Raw genomic sequence first — 19116 nt, 5'->3', positions numbered from 1 at the left:
TCCCTTAAATGCCTTAGATGTTTCATCTTCTTTGGCTTTTACAATCATCAACACGAAATTCTTACTAGAGTTGACTAACCTTTTCATTTGACCAGCATTGACTAATGCCAGATTAGTCTTAACCTTATGTGCCCGTACAATGTATTCAATCTTGTCTTTAAACAAATGATATTTATTTTCCCCCCTATAAAAGATAGCTTGACGATCAAACAAATAGGGACTCCCAAGTACAAGACCACATATATCTAAAAGGACTACATCAGATTCTACCTCATCTACAAAGTTTGCAGTGATAGCAAATTTTAACTTGCATTGTTTAGTTACCTGTAACTGTGCATCATCGCAAACCCATCCAAGAGGGTATGGTTTTGGATGAGGTGTTTTAGTCAAGTTAAGCTTTTTAACAACTTCCTCAGATATCAAATTAACTTGGGAACCCGTATCGAATAATGTATCAACCTTATTATGCTTGATAACAACTCGAATGTGAAATAATTCATTCCTTTGCTTATCATTCTTAGGAGAAGATTCTTTACTTGTACTTTCACTTATGCTAGAAGAACTTGGAGCTGATGAAAGAGATATACCTTTTCCTTTACCTTGAATCCCGGTAGCAACAATCTTTGTCTCATCTCTGGAGTCAGATCCAAGATCTTGTTGAGTTATAGCAGCAGTCTTTTGTTTACCTTTGTTTCCACCATATTGCTTTGGCCTCTTTTCAGGATGCAGCTTCCAGCACTTAGAATCATCATGCCCTTCTTTCTTGCAATGTGAGCATGTGGGTTTCTCACCCTCTTTCTTTACTGTTGCTGTCTTTTTACCCTTTCCTTTTCCTTTTGACTTTTCCTTAGACTTAGATGGTTTTTTATCAAACTTATCAATGAAAGTGCCCTTACCCCTTGATTCTAAATGTGTTTCTTGGACACATACTTCATCCAAATTACAAGGATTTAGGACGAGAATAGAATGCCTTAGGTAAGAATGAAGACCACCTATATACTTGAGTAAAGTGTCTTGGGTATATAATGGGACATTTAATGAAATAGCCTTTTTACGAAATTCATGGGTGTAATCCTGGACAGACTGACCTTTCCCTTGCCTAAAATGTTGCCAGTTCATCATTAACTGTTGCATATGGCCTAGGGGGTAGAATTGCTTCTTTAAAGCAGTAACAAATTCTGACCAAGACAAATTAAACTTACCATGTTGTGAAGTTTCATCCCGAGACCTACTCTCCCACCAAGTTAAGGCTACACCACCTAACCGAAGAGTGGCTAACTGAATTCTATCAACATCATCTACAAGGTTTTGAACTCTACAGTAGACTTCTACTTGCTGAATCCAATCATCTAGTTTCTCGGCATTTAACTCCCCACAATATTTTGGCAAGTCAAATTTTACATCCAACTTGATTCGAGGCTTATGTCCACCCTTAAAAATATTAGAAGACTCAGAACGGGTAGAAGAAAGAGAAGAGGGGGAAGAAGGAGAAGAGGGAGAAGAAGGAGAAGATGGAGGTGTCTTTGGCGGATCACGATCAGCACCTTTCTTTTTCCCTTTATCCTTTCGAGCTGCACGTCTTCTCATCTTCTCTTCTCTTTCTTGTACCAAAACTTCTACCATTGTCTGCAAACTCTGAAGAGTCTTCTGGATACTTCTGTCTTCTAAACCTTGTCCACCACCTTCATCTGCCATTTGTGATGATGGTTTAGTCATTCGTTTTCCAATCTCAGGATTATATTCCTCGAGCTTTCCTTTGCCCTTCTGAATCCTGGATCTTCTTAGCATTCAAATCTGCAATACTAGTCCAACAGAAGCTCTGATACCAAATTTGATCTGATTAGGATCTAGGACTATTACAGAGGAATGCTTAACATTATTTCATAAAGTAAAATTTCAAAGCGTTAATTAGCAAATTAACACAACTTAAATGTTGAAATGAACAAAGCATAAAAAGGTAATGACTGAAAGAAAGAGAGTAGAGAGACATAAGGCAAAACACGATTGATAACGGAGTTCATCCGCGGGTCGGACTACATCTCCGGGTCCTGCTCCAATAGAGGGACCAATCCGATTTGCTCCAAAATCAATTACAAGTGTTCAAGATCTTCCCTTCAAGCACAATTACAGCATTACTCTCTAATGTGCAGGAATAATCTTTAAGTCTCCAAAATCATAATCTCCTTCTCATCACCTGGATGCCTTTCCAAAGCCTACTACCCCCATTTTATACATCAAATTTAGCCAAAAATGGGCTAAAACAATTAACTAACAAAATCCCCCATTTTGGTTACATATTTCGAATTTACCCCTTTTACCATTATTTGGATATGATTTGACACCAAAATTAAGGGTTTGTTTTCAACAAATACCCCTAATTAAATAAGCTTGGGCGGATTTGTTATGAATAGATATCAACTCTTCCCTTAATATTACATATGTCGTAAATAGCCCATTGGTTGGCCTTAATTTTAGGAGGCCAATGGTTAGGAGTTCAACTCCCATTATCTCATTCTTTTAATTCGAATTAAATAGCTATTTTAATTCAAATTTGAATGTTTTCCCTCTCTTTATGATTTCGTGATGTCATGTTGATGTCATCAAAATCCATACTTTTACTGGAATTTGAAACCATCATAACTTTTATATCCGATCTCCATTCTTGATGAAACGAACGCCATTGGAAAGCTTTTGACGAGCTCTTTCATTTGGAATCCATTGTCAAATACTTTTGAGATGATTATTTTTTCACCCTTTTACGACCTTTGGTCCCAGTTTGACCAGTCATAATTTTTGCACTTGAACTCCAATTTTGATCGTTCAAGTTATGTTGGAGTCAAAATTGTGAACACTTGTAATGATGTTGATTCTTGGAGCATTGGGGACATTTTACTTTTCAGTAATTTTCATCCCCTGGATCAACAAAGATCTATTTTCCAAAGTTACAATGAGGCTTAGATCATAGGAGTATATGTAGCCCCAGTTTCATCAAGCTAATCCAAATTGCCAAACTTTTTTTATTTAGATGTCTCTACTTTACCTTGCCATATGCTTCACAAGATAGGTATCTAGCCTATCAAGCCTTGGTGTAAGGACTAGATGTGGTATCCATGTACTTCTCTTTCCAATTACAACCCCAAGATGGGATACCTTTGGCTTGTGCTTCACCTTCCTATGGTTGAGACTCTGAACCTGTGTTGGCACATCTAGTCTTCATACTAGAATTGGAGATACAAGTTTGATACTATTTGGAATACCATTATTGAGCTGGAGATTGCACACTTTTCCTAGTATGTCCTCTTCCATTAATTTCCTCTGGGTCCTAGGCTCAAGCCATTAAGTTTTTGTAACCTTCATTGTCCTTTTTGTGGGCAACCAAAGTTGTTCCTACATATCTTCTAGTTCTATTGTAGAGCTCAATAGTATTAGCTCAGAATACATGACTTTTCCAAGCCTTTAAGGCTTGAGCCCTTCCTCTTGGCATATGGTTTTGCTAGGTGATTCCACCATAATCTGTTTCAAATATACCCAAATTTGGCATGCTTTTAAGATGGATATTCTTTTCACTCTTTGGAAGGATATGGATGTGGTTTTATACATTCACAACTTTCTTGATATAAATATATCTATGTATAGTAAAGCTTGCATATGTAATAATTTGGGATGATGAAAATTCAAGTACAAGACAACAATGTGTCTCTTGAGGTGGCTTGCATATAGGAGCTCCTCAATTGTAGGGGATATACACCTTGTATGATTGTATGGGTGCCATTGGATTTTTCTTCAATAGATCATACTCAACCTCATGGTTTCTACTAGGGTCATAGCTCCTCACCTCATCGCTCACAAATGTTACATTCATGTGTTCTTTTCCACTCTCCTAGAAATGGTTGTGATGTCTATCGATGCCACTTTTCCTCTCCATTGTGGGGTTCTAGTTGGTCCCTCATTGATCCTTCTACTACTCATGTTGCATCTAGTTGGCTTGTTATTGGTTTTGACCCAAAATGATCATTCACATGACTAGATTTGGTGATTTTTCCTCCTAGAATGAAGGGAGAAAAAGAAAAAAGAGAAAGATGCTACTATTTATGATGGTTAGCCTCCTTGTGAGCCACTCTCCAACCCCGCTAATGTATGGGGTTCTCATGATTGTCAAGATCCACCTCCCTCATCTAGCACTGCTTTATCCACCCAAGGGCAATTAATGTGGTTTTCTTAATGAATAGTTAATTGATTTCCAAGTCTTCCATGTGAAATCTCATAGGGTAGTCTTATATCCTATGACTCTTTTTTTGCAAATATGTAACTTTAATATTTAATTAATAGAGAACCTAAAATATTCATAAAAAATCCTCTAAGTGATCTTTTGTCTCATTACTCCTTCGAAAAGGAAAAACTTGAATATATTGATTTGAGGTATATGATTATAGCATTATCCATCTAGTAGTTTGGATTATCATTCTACATTTTGTTGGTTTTCAAGACTAAGAGGTGATACTATATGTGGCTCCACATACCTCCACAATGATATTTTGTTTGGTAAAGAGTTTTGAGGGACTATCAAATATAAAGGATGACATGAAATATGTTAGTCTAGATTTGCTCATCTAAAGTAAATAAGTGATGAAAATATTTATGGGACTCTAGGTAAGATGTCAATCAAGTACTTGAGAGTGTGATGTCATCCCACACATTTTAGCTAACCAATAAAGATTAATTCAAGTATTAGAGGGACTAAGAGAAAAGGAAGGAAGATAAAGACCTTACATTACCTCAAGGTATTAAATGGGTTAGTTGGAAAAATTGACACCATAGATTTCTTTGGTTGTTGTTGGAATCTAGTACATTCATTATGCTCCTATTTTCCATTAGATTCCATCATTTTTTAGAACATGTAATAGCTTTAGTAGGTTAAATTTAATCATTTTCTTGCATGTCAACCTAAATATTTGTTGGTTATAAATGTCAAATCAATATCTATAGAGCTTCAAATTTTAGAGAAAAGAATGACCTTGTCGAAGTTATCATTGTTAGTTGGATGGGATGTGGATTTCATGAGAAATAAAAGGTTTGAAGTTTGAGTATGATTAAGAAATGGTTCAATGATTTGCTTGATTTCTAATTGATTAGTCAGTTTGGGTAAAATGATTTGTCTTGATTTAATCATTTGTGTTATACGAATCCCAAAGAGCATGTGACATAGCTTGAGCTGTAAAATTATGTTCAACAGTTTGCTAATGGTAAAAGTAGACCTGGCCAAAAAAGATAATGCTGCATTGATCAAAATAGAGCTAACAATTAGCATGGACAAATAATAAGATTTTAATATTAATTTTTCTACCATGAACTTCAGAAACCCTAGAACAAATTTATATACAATATATTTTAAATGTTACCTTAAATTTTATGAAATTATCATACAAAGCTAAAATATAAATAAAAACCATATCATTTCACTTTAATTTTTACATAATAATATAGCAATAGTGATAACTTTCTGACTATTACTAACAACATACCCCACTGTATGCAGCCCTACTTCCTTCTCTTTTACCCAATCCAAAAAATAATTAACATGCATATTTTATGATCATGTGAGAGATGAGAGGTTGTTTAATTCAGTTATAACTAAACTGCTATTTGACAATTTGTGAGAGACATTTATAAAGATTATGAAAGTATACAAATTGTGGAGCAACGGAGAAGTTTGATCTGTTGACTTGTGAGAATGCATACGTTTGCAAGCTTTTGACATTTTACATGTAATTCAAAATACATGAGCTTAATTGGAATATTAAAACCATAGAGTTGCGTGCCTATTGTTTTCACAACAGAAAAATTTGCTGGTTCGTCGGATGCTTTTATAAAAATAAATGACACACACATCATTAAAGGAGTCAATAGGAGAAAATAATAAAATTTCAGTCGTGTAATTTGATAAAATACTAAATCCATTGTCATCAATGAGATAGCGTTATAATTCACATTTTATGTAGATTCATTATTTTGATCACATGTTATAAAGTACTCGTATACTTTTATTGATGGACAAAGAGCTAGTATTAAATTTTGAATAGTTGAAGTCAGATGAAAACTCATTTTATTTTTAATATTAATTGGCAATAAAACAATGTAGTTTAACCGAATCTAGGGGAATAGGGAATATTGAATAGTTTAGGTCAACTAAAAATAATTATATTTATCCCTAAGAGGCAATGGGAGCAACAAATTCCAGTAAGGGAAAAAATTGATGATAATTACAAACATTTTAATTACATATTAAATTAGCTAAAATAATAGGAAGCCAAATGCAATAAAAGGGCTGCAATAATAGGGTTCGAAAAAATAGGACCCAAAAAAGGGTCCAAATAAGTTTTTAAAACATTTCAAATATGTTTTTTTTTTTCTTTTATTAAATATATTTTTGCATGATACCTTTTACTTTTTTTTATTGTATGAGGTAGAGGAATTTGAAACAAATTTGTGGAATGTCAAGAGACATCTATTGGAGGATATGAAGAGCCTCTCATAAGTTATAAAATAGAGTCTCCTACTTTCATTGTCATTTTTGTGTTTTTGGAGGGAGGAAGAGGTGGAGAGTTTTAGAGGAGGAGATTGAAGTTTTTGAAGACGAGATGATTTGAGATTTTGAAGAGGAATGTATAGAAGTTTTGAAGTTATTTGCAAGTGAGATTTGTATTTTTTTTTAAATTTGTAATTTAATTTTGCATTTAGATTTAGATTTACTTTAAAATTAGATGTAATATTCTACTTTGATTTAGATTTCATTTAGACTTAGGATTTTATATTCAAAATGTTATAAATTGTGAATCTTGTGTTTTGCATTTCAGAAAGGCAAACTCTCCAAGGCCGATGTCAATGGCAATGTCAAAGGTGTTGAATGTGGTAAGGTATATAATAATGTTGGTGGACATGCATGGGTTTGGATACATTAGTTATTGGCTCCTTGGTGACGAGCATCAATTATGGCTATATGAGAAATTTGTATAAACACATTTACAAATCTTGACATTTCTCTTTAGTTTGGACTGAAATTTTAGTTGTTAGATCAAACTTAAGGTGACAAGTTATTAAATAAATAAGATATGAATTAATGAGAAATTACCTTAAGTTTCTTGACATTCTTTCATTGCACAAATAATGAGTTTTGATGTTTGCTGATTTATGTTTTTTCTTCTATAAGAATACCAACATCCATAAATTTATAAGTATATTAGACTAGGTAAAAATATATTTTTTGTTATTTGAAATGATTGATTCCTTGTTTAATTTACAAGTCTAATTAGATTACTTCCTCTCATTCTATTTACAATGCACTTTCATCAAAGTTTTGTAGAAAAAGAGAAAGACTTGCCAAAGAATTGTACATTCATTTTTTTTATAATTTAAATACAATTAAAAAAGATGTAAAACTTAGTATACTTAAAATATTTTTAATGACTAGAATGTAAATTATCTAGAAAGGTTATACTAGAATTAATTAATTTAACTATTTTAAATCTATTTTAAATTTTTTTTTTTTTTTTTACTATTCTATTAATTTTTTTGTTTTTCAAAAAAAAAATTGATTTGCATACAATAGAATTAGAAAGGGGTTGTTCATATCTATATTCTTATCTAGAATTAAATATTAACTTTGTTATTGTTGAAACATTTACAATTTAAAAAATTGAATTTATTTTAATCTAAAATTTGAATAGGATTATTTAACTTTCTTTTTATTTAATAGTTTTAACTAAAAAACAATAAAAAAAGTTTCTAAAATTTGTAAAAAGATAATAGAAAGATTCTAATGTGTAAAAACAATATAGAAAGATCTTAATATGTAAAAAAGTATGAAAGATTCTATTAAGATTTAGATACTAAAAAGGTATAGAAAGATTTTAATATGTTAAATAGTATAAAAATATTTTATTAAAATTTAGTTATTTTTAATAATTGGATTTTTTTTTAAAGATAGTTTGATTAATAAAAATATTGTTTAAACATGTTTTTTTTAATAAATCTATATCTATTTATAAAACTGTAAATAATAATAAAAAGAATACAAATATTTATCTAATTTATTAGACATTACAATTCACCTTTAATTAAGTCCGAGAGAGAAAAAGAGAAGTTGCAAATTGTTGAGATGGGGGAGGGGGAAGAATGAAAGAGATATAGGGGGCATATATCTAAGATAGAAAGATATATAGATAGATAATTAGGAGGACATATATAAAGAGGGGGAGAGGGAGGGTAATTAGGGATATCTATGTATGTATGTATGTGTATATATATGTATATACATACACACATGCACGTGCGCGTGCACACACACACACACACACACACACACAAAGAGAGCGAGAGAGAAATTAGAGGGCATATATAGAGAGAGATGAAAGGGATTGGAGGGAGAGAGATAATGGTAAAATGAGAGAGGTGAGAGACTAAGAGGGTGATTAGGGACATAACTTAGAGAGTCTAAAAAGTATGAAAGATTCTATTAAGATTTAGATACTAAAAAGGTATAGAAAGATTTTAATATGTTAAAAGTATAAAAAGAATTTATTAAAATTTAGTTATTATTAATTATTGGATTTTTTTTAAAGATAGTTTGATCAATAAAAATATTGTTCAAACATTTTTTTAAAATAAATCTTATCTATTTATAAAACTATTAATGTTTCTATTTTGTATTTAACAATTGTAAATAATAATAAAAAGAATACAAATATTTATCTAATTTATTAGATATTACAGTTCACCTTTAATTAAGTTTGAGAGAGAAAAAGAGAAGTTGCAAATCGTTGAGATGGGGGAGGGGAAAGAATGATAGAGATTCGGGGGGCATATATCTAAGATAGAAATATATATAGATAGATAATTAGAAGGACATATATAAAGAGGGGGAGAGTGAGGGTAGTTAGGGATATATATATATATATATATATATATATATATATAGAGAGAGAGAGAGAGAGAGAGAGAGAGATCCTATTATATCTGTAGTAGAAAGATAAATTAGAGATAGGGGTAGAGAGGGTGATTAGGGGGCATATATATAGAGATAGGTAATGGATAGTAGAGGGAGGGAGATAATGAGAGAGAGATGAGAAACAGAGGGGGGCAAGGGATCCTATTATATTTTCAATATAAAGAGAACTTAGAGATACAAGTATATATATATATATATATATATATATATATATATATATAGAGAGAGAGAGAGAGAGAGAGATTAGGGGGTATATATAGAGAGAGGTAATGGATAGCGGAGTGAGGGAGATAATGAGAGAGAGATGAGGGAATGGAAGGTATGAGAGAGAGAGGGAGAACAATGATTAAAGGAAATCTCTAGAGAGAGTAGGAAGGGATAGGAGAAGGAGCGGGTACATTATAAAAATATATAATAATATGTGTCACAATATCCCTAATCATGTGCATTTTTATAGAACTAACCCAAATAAAAAATTAACCTAATAGTTACCATAACACCAACTTAAAGTATAATAATGGTACTAACGTCTATTTGGATAGAAGTAATAACCCCAAAATGACCTTAATCACAACAATAACACAAACCTTAACTAAATATCTAATCCTAATCTCAACTCTAACTCTAACTCTGACTAAAGTTGTAACCCTAACCCTAACCCTAATATTAACCCTAATTATAACACTAACCCTAACTCTAAAAATAACTATATCTCTAGCCCTAATTCTAATTCTAATTCTAACCCTAACCCTAACCTTAATTCTAAACCTAAACCTAATCCTAACACTAACCCTAATTCTAGCTCTAATTCTACCCCTAACCCTAACCCTATATATAACCCTTACTCTAACCCTAATTCTACCTCCTAATCCTAACTAAATCTCTAATTCTAACCCTAACCCTAACTATAATCCAAACTCTAACTTGAACTCTATTTCTAACTCTAACCGTAACCCTAACTCTAACTCTATCTCTAACTCTAACTCTAACTCTAACTCTAATTATAACCCTAGTCCTAACAATAATGCTAACCCTAGCTCTTACCATAACCCTTATCCTAACCATATCCTTAACCCTAATTTTAGTCATTATGCTAACCCTAACTCTAATCCTAACCTTAACCCTAACCTTAACTCTAACTCTAACCCTAACCCTAACCTTAACTCTAACCCTAACCATAACTTATACTCCTGACTGTAACATTTAATGTAACAATATCCTTAAAATTAAAACAAATTAAAGTTATGCAAGTTAAACAACATATATAGAATTTAAATTTAAAATATTGAAGAATAATTTTGAAGTAACTTTATACAACTATAATTAAAAATTATTTACTAATTTAATGTATCTCTATAAAACTACAATTTTATAGTAAAATTATAAAACTATATTTAAAAATAAATAAATAATTTGATACTAACTTTATCAGAAATAATTTTTTTTTTAAAAGTCCTTATATATATAGAAATTACAATTAAAAATAAAAATATTATCATCCATACTTTTAAAATTAAAATACTATATTGCTTGCTCCTAACCATAACCATCTAGATTTCTTTAAAAATGTCTTCCATGGTGTGTGAGGACTACTACTAGCTTATATATACCTATATATATAATATGCCAAGAGTCATCCTTCTCGAGGCACTTATTTTATTCAAATCCTAACCCACACAAAAAAAACTATAGGATTTGAATTAAAATAGGTGCCTTGAGAAGGATGACTCTTGACATATTATATATATATATATATATATATATATATATATATATATATATATATATATATATATATATATATATATATAAGTTAGTTCATAATATTTTTATATTATAGTTAAGAGAAGTTTAATTTAATTTAATTAAGATTAATATAGTGATGTTCATATAGCTGATCATTCTTGACTTCCTTGTAGATTATTTTACTTTATTCTAAATTTCAATTGAGACAAAACGAAGTATGTGTAAAGTAAATTACAAAAAATTGAGAGTATTTTGTCATTGCGCTATTGTCTAACCATGTACTAGAGTTCTTTTTACTTTCTTATTCCTCTTTTAGCTTCTAACTTATGGCTTTCACCTCCACCTCTACCCACCTAAAATGAAACTTTACATAAATTCATATGGCATGCCACTTCTAGCATCCTTTCCTCCTCAAACCACACTTTCCTTATTCTCACAAGTAGTTTCATTTCAAGTTGCTAAATTGATATTCTCTTCCACCATCTAGATTTTAGACAAAACTTTTAATTTGAAAAAGAAAACTTTAATTCAAAATTTATTAGTAAAAACAAAATATGATATTGAGAAAATATAGAATAGTAATTGTTGTCACAAGAGTTTGCGTCCTTGCTTGAAGTTTGACCTAAAGGCAACCTTGTGAAACATGAAAATAAATTCCAAGTTGTGGGACTTGAATAATGAGATTGAGTCTCTAGAGAAGCTCAGCTTCCTTACTATTAGGGTGCACCTGATTACTTCTTTAGAGGAAAATGGAGATGGAAATGCATGGAAATCAAACTACCTAATCTAATCTAAAGGGTTCATACACCAAAATAGTATGTTCAGTCATATCTCTACCTAGAAAAAACATAGTTTATCAATATAGTCTTAAAGTACATAGATTCAATCCTTTCTTAACTCAACAACCATATATAGATCAGAAACCAAAAGAATGCTATAAGGAAGTAGCTTCACTCCATATCATTTTAAACGAAAAATAGATACAACATACAGTTGAAGAATGGAGGCAATACATCAACATAAGACAAGAAGATGTTGCACAATATATTAATGAAGAAAGAGGTACAGTAGAGAAGTATATTCATCCAAAGGAAAAAGGAAATCATAGTAATAGAGCATATAATATAAGTGATATAGAATTAGATAAAATATTGACCCTTGAAAGGGTTACAAAATTTACTTTTATAGCTCAAGCATATTTGAGAAAAATTCTATCAAAAGCCAAAACTCAACTACTACATTCAAGTCACAAAGAACAATAATTACAGATTTGGGAAAGATTTGATCGGGTGCATATCCATATGCAGGAGATCTGATTTTTATGTGCAAATCTAGCCTTGAAAAGATAGAAATGGTGGCCATGACCACTCTAGTTGGGTACATGGGTAAACAAGGTGGCAAAAGGAGGAAATATTCATTCATCAAGCATGGAGAACAATCAAAATAGTAGTTACAAGTAATCAAGGACTTGTTCATCATTAAAGAGCTGCTTGATTCCATGTTCACGATGATGCAAAATCAGCTATGTCATCTTTCAATAGAAAACATCTATCAACTCACCATGTGGTCCTATACTATGTAAGCATTCATCTACCTTTCCTAGCCTATCTAACTATTTTTTTGACCTGTGCTTGCTCTTGTTCATGACTTCACAACTTATTTTCTTTATTAATTTTTTTGGTCATGTGAAACCACAACTACTTCATTTTTTGTTTGATCATTGCCTCACCACTTGAAAACACTTTAGCACCCTAATTGAAGTGACCTTACAATGACCATGAAACTGATTGCTCCCTATCTTCACAACTACTAGGACTTAAAATCCCTCTAACCATGTGATGATGTGATACCTTTATCTTTAACTATGTCACCCCATTAGAACTATCAAATGCAAAACATGTTTGGAACATGTGATGTTGTGCCAATGGCTAACTTGACTATTTTAACCCTATATTGCAACTTCACAACCTTGAAGATCTTTAATGCTTATTGATTTGTTACATTGTGATAGAAACTAAACTGACTACTACATGTCATCCCGACCTCACAACAATATTCTTTCATTGACCATGTTGACCTATGAAGACCACTTTAACTATTTGATCACTCTACTACAACCCTAACTCTTAACCCATCTTTTAACCCTTATAAGTTGCGACAATAGGCTTTTGCCACCTTAACTCTAGGTAACCTTAAGTATGTGCAAAAATGTGAAAGCATTGAATTTGACTGTAGGTGTTTGACTTAACAACTTTGCAACTTGAAGCTTTAGAGATTTCAATGGAATGATATCAGTTGAATTTATCTCCTTTTATTCAATGAACAAGTTATTCAAAATAGATTGTGTGACTATCTTCTAACCCTTGTGACAATGTGATAAAGAGAACTCAAATGCTCCTAGTCCCACTATGATGTACACATCACTATGTCATTTTCCTGCATTGACTAAACTTCATGTAACTTTGAAAAGTGATAAAGTGACAAGTGTTGATCAATTAAGATCTGATGGTGTCCACATAACTAAACCTCTTTGTCATTGTCAATACCCATGACCCAATTAGACATTGCCATTTCGACAACTTGCTCTAACACATTCCTATTTTGCGGCCCGCGGCTGAGTCCAGTCCCACCAAGTCCACATGGAGAATGTTTTCTTTCCTAGTATAGTTAAAATTCAAGCATCTTTAAAAAGTGGGAAAATGTCAAGCATTGATCTAATGAGATTTGATAGTTGGTAAGATCGTAGGTCCTTGAGACATTCTTAAGCCAAAAATAGTTTTTGATGTTGTGACTAACTACTTTTGCTCCTTCGCAACATGAAATTGAATGCTAGCACTAACCACTATAAAGTCACACTAACTATGAACCTGACCATCTCACATCTTCATAGCTCATCTGATAGCTAAGCATTAAATTGGAGTGTTAGGGTGATGCAATTTTTGCATGATTGTAACTTGAAATATTCATATAGATCTAACATGCAATATGAAGAATTTAAAGACTTAGGGATATAAAATAAAGGAATAAGGTATTTATTTATCCTTATCATGTTTTCATGGAAATAAATGAATCACTCAAAGAACATGGTCATGGCTATCACCCTGGATTTTCATGAGATTGGCAACATTTGTAAAAAGGACAAAAATGACTAACAATAATCAATTACAAAGAGGGATGTAGTTGAATTTTTTAGAATGAACATCATTAATTGCACCATGTTAGTTTCATTTCATGTGCATGTAATTTTTTGAGTGTATAGTTAATGACCATTTCTTCTCTTTGCAACATAAGGAATGTTACTATTCTAGTGAGGATCCTTCTGATTATGAACCTAAGAATAGTGAGGATGAGATTTTATTTGTTTCTATCAAGATGAAAATCCTTTTAATGAAGGAAGGCCCTTGGTTTTACCTATGGAAAAAAAATAAGAATAGATTATAGATAGCGGATGTTCACATTACATGATAGGTAATAAAGATAATTTTAGGAAGCATAACAAATATTTTTGTGGTGTTGCCAAATTTGGAGACAATACGCCTTTTTTTAATTAAGGAAATAGGATCTATAACTCTTGATGGTAACACTAATATTGATGATGTATTTTTTTGATGGACTAAAGAATATCTATTATGTATGGGAAAGATTGTTTTTTAAATTAAAACTAGTCAAAATTGGGTGACCAACAACACAATTGCCATCCATGTTTAAAATAAAAAAATAATAGTAGAAGAGTTCAATAATCAACTATCTAACCACCTATAGCATATAGTAATCAAACTGTAAAAACTAATCCAGAAATATAGATGCCAACATTAATAAAATTTTCCATAGTCCAACTAATAACCATGCAAGGATTAAACATAAGAATAAAATTAACTAACAAAAAGTAATCAAAACAAAATGAGGCCAAGCCCTCATTTCTCCTTCTCCTCCTAGAAGGGTGGTTTTGAAAGTAGCACATCTAGCCAATCATTATCAAGGAACATGTATAGCTTCTACAAATTTTCTTCCTCAACCCACACTCTACCTTCCACCTTCTCCTTTTGTAACAACTAAAGTGTGGTCATTGCTCCATGCATCAATTTGATTGCAAAATCCACCAGCATGTTGAAACAAATGTCTAGTTCTGACACACTGCTCTTTACTTTCTCCTTCTCTACCGACAAGTTCTTAATCTTAGGTTCAACTGAAAAAAAATGTGGTTTTCCCCAAAGTGGAGGAAGGGGAGGGAGTCCTTGATAGGAAAGGGAATTTGGGGGTGACAGGAGGAGGAAGTGAATTGGGGGGAACAGCTTGGGGTAAATGGTGAGTAGGGGGCTTCTTATTTGTATTTCTAAGGGGTGAAGTGGTAGCCATAGAGGAGTTCTTAGTGATTCTTAGGGATTCCCTTTTCATATTCAAATCAACATTGTCTATACTAAAACTAGCTTAAACATGAGATATGTCTTTATCATGAGGGGCCTCCTCCATCCCTGGGGTGACTTATCAATTTCCTCCTCTTCATCTTCAATGTAACATATCTTCTTGGATTTTTTTTCTTCCTATATTTTTTTATGGTTCTCCTTACCTCCCTTTGACTTAGACTTAGCATCTACGTCCTCCAATTTTGTGTGTGTTTTAATCCTTTTTTTCTTGCCAGGGTTTGAGGCAAGCTTATGAGAGCATCTCCTACTCCCAATTAGATCCTTACCAATTTTTACCAAATGAACAACAAGCTCCATTATTTGGTTTAACTGAGCACAAAGTAAAGTGTGGGGGAGTTGGGCTTGGGGAAGGGGGGTCTTTAAGCATCAAGTCACTAGAGGAAGGGGAATCTTGGGAAATAGTGGATGAGTTGGGAATGTAGGTCTACATAACCACAAGGATTGTGTTAGGTTCTTGAGGTTAAATTAAAGAAATATTATGGGGATGACACATAGCATAGTAGAAATAATATAGCCAATAAATAAGACCTTGGTGAAGGATATTACAATTTTTTCCTTACCCTATACATTTAAACACATCCATAAAAGATGATTTTATATCATGAAGTAAAAAGAAAGGGAGGTACATTTCATTATTGTTACAAAAATAATTTAACAGGGGGAAATGGTAGTAGTAACTCACATTATTGTGACCCTCCATGGTGTGATCCTTCATAACAAGGAAACACATATTATTCCACAACCCTAGTAGGTTTTCACTATTGAAACCACCTCTCAACCGAACTAGCTCCCCATCTGCTTTAAATAATCTATTCATACTAGTTATGTCATCCATCTTAGTGACTCACTTCTATTTCCTTCCATCTAGAGAGATACTAGTTTCTTATGCAATCACTTCCTCATTAATTTAAAAATTAATGCCATTAATTGTAACTTTCCTTCCCTTTCAAGTGTTTTGATTAAGTAAAAACAGGTTTTGAAAGGACTCAAAACCTTTTTACAAAGGGAAAGAAAGATATAACAATGAGGATCAAAATGCAACTATGGAAAGCCACCTGGCAAAATAGAGGGACACACCAAAGTTCCCAACAAGAGGGAAAACAACCCAAGAAGTTACAGACCATCAAGATTTACATTTTGGTCTAGTCTTTTGAGAATGTAAAGACATATCAAATGAAGGAACAAAGGATTTTCCTTTTTTCCTTTGACTGATGTCCAACCATCCTCTACCTTCCCAATGTTGGGTGATGCGATGCGCTCCCCTACCCACAGGTGGTTAATTATGTGGTGTTCCGTGTTCACTAACAGTCATGGCTTTTTGGTGCAATGGAAAATGGGCCCTACAATTGGTATCAGAGCCTAGTTTTGGCCTGGTCATGGGTTCAAATCTCCTCGGTGCCTTCCCAACCTGCGTAAACACCTGGTATGCACGTCGAGGGGGAGATTTTTGGGTGATGCAACGCGCTCCCCTGCCCACAGGTGGTTAATTATGTGGTGTTCCGTGTTCACTAACAGTCATGGATTTTTGGTGCAACGACAAATGGGCCCTACACACAATAGCTTTCTACCAATCCCTTCTGACCCCCAAAAACCCCTCATCAACATGTTCTAGATAGAGTCAACAATAGAAAAAGGGACAACAACAACATTCTAATCCAAAGTCGTCAAAGGAACAATAGTGGAATCAATAGAGATAACAAAGGTGACAAGTTAGAAACAACATTCTAATTCAAAATCATTATGGGGACAACCTTTGAATCATCAAAAATAGCAACAGAATCCTTAGCCAAAGAGAGATCAAAATGTGAAGAGCTATCCGAACCATCCACCTCCTTAGAAACCTTATGAATCATATAGTGATCATCTGAAACCCCCAACCACCAAAAAGGTGATTTCTTCAATCTAGCCTTGTCAAAGGAGCAACTCATAGAAGGATGGCCAGTCTTATAGCATTTCTTGCATATGAAAGGAATACCCTCATAATCAAGTAGCTAAATCCAAGAACCACTTGGAGAAGCCAACTTCAAGATTTTTGGAAGCCCCTTGGAGGTATCCATCTCCACTAGGATGCAAGCATACATAGTCCTAAAGACATTGGAAGAAATCAAATCAACCAATATGAAATCCCCAAGAGCATCCCCTATAGCCTCCAAGACTAAATCCTGCTGAAAATGAAGGGAAAAATTCGGTAACCTCACCCAAAGAGGAATCTTATTAAAAGTTTTAGTAGTTAGATTAAATGCCAAAAACCAAGGTTTGGCCATTAGGGGAAACCTTTAGTCCCAAGGGAAACCATGACCCAGGATGGAATTACTATCATAAGAATTAGCAAATTTCACAATAAAAAAACCCCTTGCCACAATGTAAATCTACACTTCATCTGAAATGAGTGGTTCCCAAAATTTGGAAATCCAAGCATGCAAATCTGAAAGAGTGGGCCAAAAACCCCTAAAATGAAAAATAGAAACCATATTGGAGTAATCCACCACATATGAGTTGATCTCATCACCAACATCTTGTTCAAAATGAAGCGCAAGGGGATTACTAACCAAGATAGGCACAACTGAATGACTGAAAAAAGGAGCAACCGAATGGAGCCCCTTCATCACAGGATTAGAAATACCTAACTCATATGTGGCCACATCCACATAAGAGAGAGTAGATCAATCAGAAGAACCCTTTGTAGTAGGAACACAGGAACAAGACCAACCCTAGCCATAGCAGTCACCATAGGTGGAACCTTAGTCACAAAAATCACTGTAGGAGGAGTCTTAGTAACACCATGGGTAGGCATAGCCATTGTAGAAGTAGGAGTCTTAGTAGCACCATGGGCAGGCAAAGCCATCATAGAAGTAGGCATGGTAACCCCAGTAACCAATTGGGGAGAAATCATAGGATGAGTGGGAGAAATCATAGGAGTGGGAGCAGGAGTTTTCTTCATTGTGGGAGTTTTTTTCCCTTCCAAGTGTTTACCAGCTATAACAATACCATTTTTTTGAAACTGTCCATGGTCTGCATAAAATGAAACAACCCACCTTCCAGTATGTCAGCCACCATTTTTTCCCTATTGAAACCACCTCTCAAGAAAACTAGCTCCCCATCCACTTTGAAGAATTTGTTAATGCTAGTTTTGTCATGCACCTTAGTGATCCACTTCTATTTCCTTCTATCTAGAGAGATATCAGTAGCTTGTCAAGCACTTCCTCATTGATTTCAATTTTGATGTCATTAATTGTAACTTTCCTACCCTTCCAAGTGTTTACTAGCTACAGTGATACTATTTTTTTGAAACTATCCATGCCCGACATAAAAGGAAACAACCCACCTTCCATTATGTAAGTCCAGGTGCTTTCATTTTATCACTACTTTTCTTCAATCTTTGAGGGTTCGATCCTATCCCTCTCACCTCCCACATCAACTAGTAATGTAAGGTAGACTATGTTTCTTCCATCTTGAAAACTTTTAGTGGAACACAAAACAAGTTGTAAATGGTCTTGTAGGGGTTGTGCATAGTAAAATTAAATTTACCATTGAAACCATTAATTAACAAGTCCTTCCTAAAATTGCTCCACCTAAACAATTGTTTTGGCTTGCCTAAACAATAATTGCATGTATACAAGACTGCAACACATGAGAAAGATAAATGAAAAGAACCCCTTCATTAATGCATAAATTTTGGGAATCACTAAAATAATGACAAAGAGGCCTTCTTGATTCAGCATTAAAGTTTCATCACATATTGTAATTGAAGGTATAGTCCAAAATTGTGCCTAAATCCATTTGGGAATAATTCCATAAAAACTATAAATTGTAAAATAATGTCTAAGTTAGGTAACAAAACAATCAATAACATTACCCCTAGTATAGATTCCAAAAGCATTGTTAGGATAGTTTGTTCACATTTCCAACCACATCATTATGAATTTGATTACCTATAACTTC

General features: G+C 33.2%; 1 pseudogene; it reads right to left on the bottom strand.

The window, feature by feature from the left end:
* LOC149565177 (uncharacterized) overlaps positions 1-18115 on the bottom strand; it is a 92579-nt pseudogene extending 74464 nt beyond the window's left edge.
* Between the last annotated feature and the right edge of the window lie 1001 nt (positions 18116-19116).

Source organism: Cupressus sempervirens, chromosome 3 (assembly GCF_028749045.1).
Source record: "Cupressus sempervirens isolate cs-2001-9-10 chromosome 3, ASM2874904v1, whole genome shotgun sequence".
NCBI classification, from domain to species: Eukaryota; Viridiplantae; Streptophyta; class Pinopsida; order Cupressales; family Cupressaceae; genus Cupressus; species Cupressus sempervirens.
The sequence above is the reverse complement of the archived record's forward strand: the minus strand, read 5'-3'. Positions and strand labels throughout refer to the sequence as shown.